Source organism: Rattus norvegicus, chromosome 11, assembly GCF_021556685.1.
Source record: "Rattus norvegicus strain SHRSP/BbbUtx chromosome 11, alternate assembly SHRSP_T2T, whole genome shotgun sequence".
NCBI lineage: Eukaryota > Metazoa > Chordata > Mammalia > Rodentia > Muridae > Rattus > Rattus norvegicus.
In genome coordinates, this window is record NC_141544.1 from 66448678 (window position 1) to 66458443 (window position 9766).

Genomic DNA, 9766 nt, shown 5'->3' on the forward strand with positions numbered 1-9766 from the left:
AAACTACATATAAAGGTTGAGGATTTCAGTGACAGCAAATGAGTCTTAGATGATTTTGAGTCAGAAATTGTACCATGCAAATAGTCTTTGGGGAATGCTTGCTTCAGAAGCAATCATCTACATGGTAAATGATGCGAGCTCGGGGCCAGGTGGTGCTGGAGCCTGAAGAGGAACTCATCGTGATGGAAATGGAATCTACAGTGAAAGGTACAAACTGTCGGGAGTCCAGGAGGGAGGGACTCTAAGATGCTTCCTTCTTGGGAGGGTTTCAGCTGGCTGGAGTTAGTTTCAGATGATTCACAGAGGCAAACCTCAAATAAGTCTCTCTGTGGGGAGAAGACAGAAGAGAAAAATATTTAGAGATGAGAATTCTAAGGAGAAACAACCATTTTGCACTAAATTTCCATTTTTCTCCTCTTTCTCTTCCTCTCCTCCTTCTCTCTTTCCCTCCTGCTTCTCTCTGTTCCCCCTCTCTCCTTACAACTTAACTAGAGTTAGACAAATAATCTGTTTGAACTTTATTTGATATCAGTTAGGATTTATACTTGTCCCTGCAATCCACTGACTTCAGTTTCTTACGCATAAAACTAAAACGGGGAGGGGATACTCCCAGGAATGGAGCATGTTGGGAACAAGTATGTCCCAGGATGGAAAGGTATTTAGCAGTATTAGGAATGGTCCATGTCTAATAAATGAAATCTGCTAAACTTGTGACATGTTTATACACCCCTGTGGGTTGACACATTAGGGGAGGTTGAAGGGAGGAATTAGAGGGTCTCTTAAGTCAGGAAATTCATCTCCTCTTTCTTTTGCAAGGCTTCAGCCATTTAAAGTACAGTAGACTTACTGTGTAAGTCAAAAGGTTTTGTCTTTGTATCCTGGGCACAGTACCTTTTAAAGTGCCTTGGGGATTATCTGAAGCCCCTGCAACGGAAAATAGATCAGAATGATGACTGGTTGTAAAATGCATCATTAATTTTTATACCTTGATGAAGGTTATTTATTGAGAGCAGGGCATGATCCCTTGTCTGAGTCATCACCAGCCCTGACGTTTTTCAAGAGGGCAGCAAGCTGTATCACAGACCCAAAGATTATACAAATTACAAATTCCAGCACTTAACAAAATATTTTCTGCCTCATTGTTGGCATAAATTGAGATAATAATAATTCTGTATTATTCCCCAACCCCCTCAACGTTAATGGAATGGTTTGTTAATGAATTCCAAGAATTTAAGGTAGTAATGTCTAAACGAAACAGATGCTAATCATTGTTGTTATTTATTTAGTATTATCTCTTTCCAGGCGCCCACATCTCCTTTCTCTGCATAAATTCATTTGGTAGTTAGGAGAATTAAGCTCCAATCTGGTTTATGGTGTTGGCAGAAGTCCTTAATTGCAGACAATGACAAATGAGGGTCAGTGCTGGTTTGAATCCAGTGTAGGTCAGAGTAGCGCAAAGGCCATTAGCAGCTGAATGTGATTCCGAGCTCTGAACAGAGTGAATCACTACCTCTGCCTAGTCTTAGTAAACAGCTGTCTGACATCCACGCTAACACCCACAGGAAGTATTAACTTATTAGCTGGCGGCCTGGATAAGCAACACTTAGCTTCTTAGCCTCGGTGGTATGGCACGGTCACTCGAATAGCTTTGAAGACCCAGACTCCAAGACAGGACCCAGTCCACTTAAATTAGGATCTCTGGTGGTGGGATGAGAAAATTTACCTCTCTTTAAACAGAAACCTTATGTGGCTGGTTCTGATGAATATTCTTGTTTTCACAGTACTGCTCCATGGGTAGGAAAAATCCAGAAGCATCTCTTCCTCCCCCTGTTCAGACAGACATTGAAGACAGCTTTGCAGTGAGCTGCAACCCGGCAAGTATGTTTATTTCAATAATGCCCAGGGAAGTAAGACAGACCAGGAGGTAAGTAACATAGGACCACTCGTTTATACACCTAGTGGAATTCTCTTGGGAATCATACCATTACTTTAAAAAACAAACCTAACTTTTAAGCCCAGCCTCAGCTGCCACTTGGATATTTGATGATATAACCAACCTGAAGAGATGAGTACTTGAGGACTATAAAATGTTTCCGAGGGCTCATACCGAATTCTGGTCTTCTTTGAGAGTAGTAGTACACATTATTAACTGCTGATCCATCTCTTTCTACCCCACCTTTGCTACTTTTAAAGTAAGAAAACAGATGCCCATCTGTACATAGTTAAAAGTGGAAAAGCTAGAATCCCCGACTTTTTATCACTTTACTGACCTGAGTCAAAATAGCAGAGGCTTGATATCTAGTGTTCAATGATATCAGAGCATGGAATAGCATCAATCGACTCAGAAATTATGGCTCCTTGGGGGGAATCCTCAGGGTTTGAGATAAGGACACATTACCTTTTATGTATCTGGGAGGATTTTTCCTGTTTTTCTTCTAAACTTCATTTATCTGTTTGTTTATTTATTAATATATTTAATGTATGCATGCTTTGCTGCATGTACACCTACATGCCAGAAGAGGGCATCAGATCTCCTTTTAGATGGTTGTGAGCCACCATGTGGTTGCTGGGAATTGAACTCAGGACCTCTGGTAGAAAACCCACTGCTCTTAACTGCTGAGCCATCTCACCAGCCCCTCCCTTGTTTTTATTCAGCGTTGAAACTAAAGTGTAAGTCTAATTATAAACAGCTCTTGAGAAATATGTGAGGGCTAACACTGAAATGGAAAAGCAGCTCAGCTAATGAACAGCTAGCGCTGACAGACTCTTCTGACTTTGGAGAGAAGCCTAGCAACACTCTAGGACCATCACTAATACCTTTCCATGAGTTCAATATTCTGAGCACCTTTACCAAGTTACGTTCATAGTGGTGTTTTTGCTTTAGTGATTTAGCTTAGTAGAACTTTGAATTATGTTCATATATTTAAAATGACACTGGAATAATGGGGGGGAAAGACAGGCATTTGTTTTTTACTTTTCTTTTTCAACACAGATAAACCTCTACACAAACACTCAATTTTCCAGCCATGCATCAGCATTAATTTCAATTTATCATTATGTCAAATTGGTTCTATAATGTTTAATTTCCATATTACCAGTAGTGTTGATTTTCAAAGAAATTATACATTACAACAGCTTCTTGATATCAGTTGTTGGCCATCCATTATATCAGAAGAGGATTGCCTGACTCTCCTACTAACTCTGATTATAAAGTTTGAGAAAGAACTGCAGAGGAGGACTGGTAGGAAGCCACATCTTCCTGTCTTGAATCTAGTCCTGGCAGCATCGCTTTCTGGAAGAAGAGCACCCCAGTTTTGATAAATATAAATATTGGTTTGAGCATTTTAAAATTCCTAGGAAGAAGCCCTCTTGGCTCCCAAATTTATTTAGCAGACTTTACTTTTGCAAGTTACAGAGAAGGAATTGTGAAAAGCCCTATTGTGCTGCTCACCAGTATTCTAGTAAGATTAGAGATGTGGTGGAGAATAAACCAGGGAACTGTGGGAAGCTGGACAAGACAGTCACTATTGCCAACTTTTATCAAAGTTAAGCAAAGACTTACTTGAGTTTGCAGTCAATAGAGAATATCACTGTTGTGTCCCACTTCTCTGTGTCATTGAGCTATGGAAATTGAAATACCCAGACCCTCCCTTCAAAGAATGCATTCATGCAGAATGCTTGATACTTTCCATCTCTAAGGTTGGAAGCCACAAAGAATGGTGGGTGCTGATAGAGAATGACAGATTCTAGGGTGCCAGAGATATCCTGTGATCCAAGTATTCCTTTACAGCAACCTTCCTGTCTTATAGCTTTCCTAACTTCAAATCTCAAAGTAGCTTATATTGCCTTGATTTATATACAGGTGAGCTGCTTACCTAAAACACTGGGCCTCTGGGGTGCCTTTATGTTTGCATAAAGTCTATTACTTAAATGATGTAAGGGTGTCTCGAGGCAGAAAGGGAATTTCATTTCAACTAAAGGAATTTAAAGTGTATATATAAGAAAGGGAATGTTCAGTTTACTTTGAAATGGATCATTGAATTGTTGTTAAGAGTGAGAAGATATATTGAGATGAATGCAGTTTACACATACAAATACAATGGGTATGTACTATTGATTTCACTATCCTATGAGACATACACATTAGCATAACCTTTGGCTCCCACATCACAAGTCTTGTGCTTTGTAAGCATTTTGTAGGGCTTCAGTATAGTTACTTTCAAATGTAGTTTCCTTTGCTGTGCCCAGTGTGGTGATATACAATGGGCTTGTTACAGACTTCTTTGTGCACATGCCCATTCATACTTGGGCATCTGGTTTCATCACTTCCTCTGGTAATGGAGTCCTCTAGGTATAGATACTATCTGGTGTCTCCCCTAGACCTCAAAGCATCACTAAACAGTTCAAGCTTAGTCTCATAATATTTTTGGTGAACACAAATCAGTTTTTCTCTTTTTCCATTCTCTTTTTTTTAAATTTACAAAAAGATGATTTATTTTCGTTGTGTATGAATGTTTTACCTGTATGTATGTACATATGTTTGTATGTATGTATGTATGTATATACATATACATGTATGTATAGGCATCACAAACATGCCTGGTGCCTGTGCATGTCAGAAGAGTGTATTGGATCCCCTGGAATTAGAGTTACATACCTCTGCAAGTGACCATGTGAAAATGGAATCTGGTCCACAATAAGAACAGCAAGTTCTCCTAAGCACTGAGCCACCTCTCCAGCCCTGAATCCAGGCTAATAATCAACTAAGTAATGTGCGAGCAGCTTCTAGCTCTTCACTATCTTCATCAACATTCATTTGAGGGTTTATCTTATTAGTGTCACTACCATGAACAACAATAAAAAGTGTCTCCTTTGAAGAATTGAAGCCTGTCCCATCTGTAGACACAAATGGACACCTGTGTGTGACACTGCATAATTAAAAAAAAAAAGAACAAAGCCTATTTAGGCTTAGTTATGACTTCTAGTTACAGATTACAGAGGATGGCTCTTTTGATGGTCAGCTATCCAAATTTGATGATTTGGTTCACACAGTTATTGAGGTGTCATTATTCAAGTTAGTATAGAAACTTGAATAATTGAAGTACCCATACTCACCCTTCCGTTTTTTTTTAATTTAAATAATCTAACCAGGCAGCGGGTTTCTGATTCAGTTAGTTAAACAAAATTTGTTAAGATGTGCCTTCAGTGAAGAGGGTGATCAGAGTGGGGCTCAGTTCTAGTGAGAGACAGATCAACAAAGCAGATAAGTCTACAGTTTTCTAGACACTGCTTTCCTTAGCTGTTTGTGAGTAATTAATATCTTGAGGGGAAAATACAATCGAACCACAGGCATGAATAACTGAATATTGTGCACCAACACAAGTTTAAAGAAAAAACATTTAAAACCCATGTTCATTTCTCTTCATGACAACCTCCTCTGATGTAGAAAGGGTTAGATATTTGTACTATCATTTTATGGATATAAACAAAAAGGCTGGGATGAGTATGCTAGACTTACAAATCTGTCTTTGCAGTATATAAAATTTTAGTGAAAATGTGTACTTCTGAATGTATTTACTTGTTAAAAATTTCAGGTTACCTTACAAATCTGCATTTTAGATCTCAACTGCACAAGTCTTTGGAAAACTCTTATCGGTCTTTTCTTTCTTTTTTATTTTTTTATTATTTTTTTAAATTTTTTTAAATTAAAAGTTTTTTTATTATTTATTTTATTTTTTTTCCTTTCTTTTTTTTCCCAGAGCTGGGGACCGAACCCAGGGCCTTGAGCTTGGTAGGCAAGTGCTCTACCACTGAGCTAAATCCCCAACCCCTATTTTATTTTTTTATCTGTCTTTTCTACTCCTGTTTATTGAACTTGGAAATGTTTTCAGGATTTTGTAGTTTAACTATGAGAAGGAAATGATTGACCCATTACTATGACCCAACAAAACATTAGAAATTGTTCCAGTTGCAAGTCTATAGGAAGAACAACAATATCAACCAACTAGACTCTCCCAAAGCTCCCAGTGACTAAACCACCAACCAGAGAGTACTCATGGTGGAGTACCCATGGTTCCAGCTGGAGAAGTAGCAGAGGATGGCTTTATTAGGCATCACTGGGAGGGGAGCTCCTTGGTCTTGTGGAAGCTTGACTATAGGGGAATGCTAGGGTGCCGAGGCAGGAGTGAGTGGGCAGGTGGACACTCATAGAGGCAGGGGGAGAAAGGGAAGAGATAGGGGGTTTGTGGAAGAGATACTTGGAAGGGGGATAACATTTGAAATGTCAATATATACAATAACCAATAGAAAATGAAAAAAAGAAGAAAAATTGTTCCAGGTCTTTGTGACACCATTTGTGATGCATTCTTATAAGCATCTCACTTTATTTTTCTAGGTTTTATGGAAACACAGCTAATAGAAAAATCAAGGAGCCAGATAGGGGGAAAAAGTCCTAAAGTGCAACTGTGTCCTCGTCCCATCATCTTCTAGTTAGATAACATGAAGTAATAGTGTCTTTGTTACAGACTACAATTTCCACAATTGAGTGGGATCACAAACACCAATTAGTGCACACAGAGAAAGGATCAGGAAACAGAATCCCAAAGCCTACTGATGCCCAATCTCCAGTGAGGCTTCATTGCAGACTTCACTCTTCTTAGGAAGAAAATTCATTGTTTGAATTGGCATCTTCATGTTGAAGCCTTTTGATGGGAGAGTTGACTAATTCCTTATGTAATTGCATTTTTATTTACATTGATGAAGTCATGCTTGTTTTTGCTCCTTAAACCAGCAAAAATCAAAATACGTGTAGGTTTTGTCGCATTAATCAAATTGGTGTGTGCTGAATATGATATAAAATTAATAAAAATGAGTGATAACTGCATTCATGAGTCGTCTTAGCATCAGATGTACAGTCTGTGGTAGAAAATTAATCAAACGGATACTTCAAAACATTTGCAATATGATCTATTATAGAAAGAAGACCTTTCACACTGTGAGGCAGTAGTGGAAATTAAGCTGTATTTACTTTGTTAGTGGAAAATTATATTATATATTGAAAAATGTACCAGACTTATCTATTAGATAAAGCCTTTTATTTCTGAGTATGGCAAGGGCATACAAACTCAGGGTGAAAGGAGTCAAATATGTATTATTTCATGTTGTAATTGCATGCATATTTAAAGCTGGCTTTTCTGCATTGTGGGTGTGAAAGCAAAGTAAAGCCACCAGTCTGGGATGTAAATAGAGCCTCAGTTTAACTTGTGTAGAATCTAAGGTAACCAACTATAAAGCTTAAGAGTGTGTAGTGGTGGTTAGCTGCAAGCATCCTCATCTATATCACTAAGAATCTGGCAGAGCCTCAGACTGAGCATAGGTACCACAATGGATGAGTTAGAGACAGGACTGAAGGAATTGAAGGGGTTTGCAACCCCAAAGGGAGAACAACAATATTAACCAACCAGACTCCCAGACCTTCCAGGGACTAAACCACTAACCAAAGAGTACACATGGAGGGAACCATATCTTCAGCCACATATGTTGCAGAGGATGGCATTGTCTGGCATCAATAGGAGGAGAAGCCCTTGGTCCCAGTGTAAGGGAATGCTAGGGTATTGGGGTGAGAGTGAGTGGGTGGGAGGGGGAACATCTTCATAGAAGCAAGAGAGGGGGGATGACAGAAAGGGAAACCAGGGAAAGGGATAACATTTGAAATGTAAATACATAAAGTATCCAATAAAAATGTTTATAATAAAAAATTAAATAAATGAATAAAAAAGTGAAAGAATGTATAGTGGTATGTTAAGATTATCAGTTTTTGAGTTCTGTTCCAAGTAAAATATTTGTTTTATGTTTATTACAAATACTATTTTCATATTTATTCAAAGAACATGAGTTAAATGATAATTAGTAACACTACTCCAAAATATATTCTAATTTTCATTTTGGTTTTGTGACCAACCCTTGTTGTATAAGAAATAATAAATATGGGTTTAATAATTGGATTGGATTGTAACACCATAGGAAGAACAATAATGCCAACTATCTGGGCCACACAGAACTCCCAGGGACTTAACTACCAACCAAAGAGTATACATGGAGGGATCTATGATTCCAGCTACATATATAGCAGAGGATTGCCTTAACTGGCATCAATGTGGGATGAGGTCCTTGGTCCTATGCTAGAGTGGTGAGGGGGAGTGTGATGGCTGGGACAATGATCATCCTTATAGAAGCAAAGGGGAAGGGGATGGGATGGGAGGTTTGCAGAGGGAAAACTTCAAGGGGGACAACAATGGAAATGTAAATAAATAAATTAACATATTTAAAAAAGAAAAAATTAAAAAAAATTGGATTGGAAAATGACTGAATCTTGCTTTCTAGTGATAGGATTTGTCTTTCTTCAACGTATTTAAAACATTATGCAGCAAACTATGAAATTTTTTCTTTCTGTTATGGCAGAAAAATGCAAGAATGATGCTTAGAAGATTAAAGACGTAGCACATACTTCCATTATTTAGTACATATATTCTATAAGTAGTACATATTTCTATCGAAGCATTGGGATTTGAGGAAGACTATTTATGTAAGATTCAACAATAGCGGAACAGGAGCTGACAGATTAAGAGAACCATGCCATTATGGTTCAATTTATGAACCAAGAGCTTGGATTACCCAAGATACAATCCACAGACCACATGAAGCTCAAGAAGGACGCAAAAGTGCGGATGCTTCAGTCCTTCTTAAAAGAGGGAGCAAAAGTATTCACAGGAGGAGATACGGAGACAAAGTTTGGAGCAGTGACTGAAGAAATGGCCATCCAGAGACTGTACCATCTGGGGATCCAGCTCATATACATACAGCCATTTGATGTGGAGGTCCAAGATCCACTTGGACTTGATCTTTGTATAAAGCAATAAGAATGGATTGATTTGAGTTCTTCTACATGCTGATGTCCAATGGAACCAACATCATTTATTGAAAATGCTGTCTTTTTTCCATCGGATGGTTTTAGCTCCTTTTTCAAAGATCAAGTAACTATAGCTGTGTGGGTTCATTTCTGAGTCTTCAATTCTATTCCATGATCTATCTGCCTGTCTCTGTACCAATACCATACAGTTTTTATTTTGATTGCTCTGTAATACAGCTTGTGGTTGTGGATTGTGATTCCCCCAGAAGTTCTTTTATTGTTGAGGAAAGTTTACACTATCCTTTTTTTTTTGTTATCCCAAATTAATTTGCAAATTGCTCTTTCTAACTCTGTGAAGAATTGACTTAAGATTTTGATGGGGATTGCAGTGAATCTGTAGATTACTTTCAGCAAGATGGCTACTTTTACTATATTAATCCTGCCAATCTAAGAGCATGGGAGATTGATTTATCTTCTGAGATCATCTTCAATTTCTTTCTTCAGAAACTTAAAGTTCTTTTTATACAGGTATTTCACTTGCTTAGTTTGAGTCACCCGAAGGGTTTTTACATTATTTGTGACTATTGTGAAGGATGTCATTTCCTTTATTTCTTTCTCAGCCTGTTTGTCCTTTGAGTAGAGGAAGGCTACTGTTTTGTTTGAGTTAATTTTATATACAGCCACTTTGCTAAAGCTTTTTATCAGCTGTAGGAGTTCGCTGGTGGAATTGTTGGGGTCAATTAAGTAAACTATCATATCATTTGCAAATAGTGATATTTTGGTTCTTTTTTTTTTTTTTTCGGAGCTGGGGACCGAACCCAGGGCCTTGCGCTTCCTAGGTGAGCGCTCTACCACTGA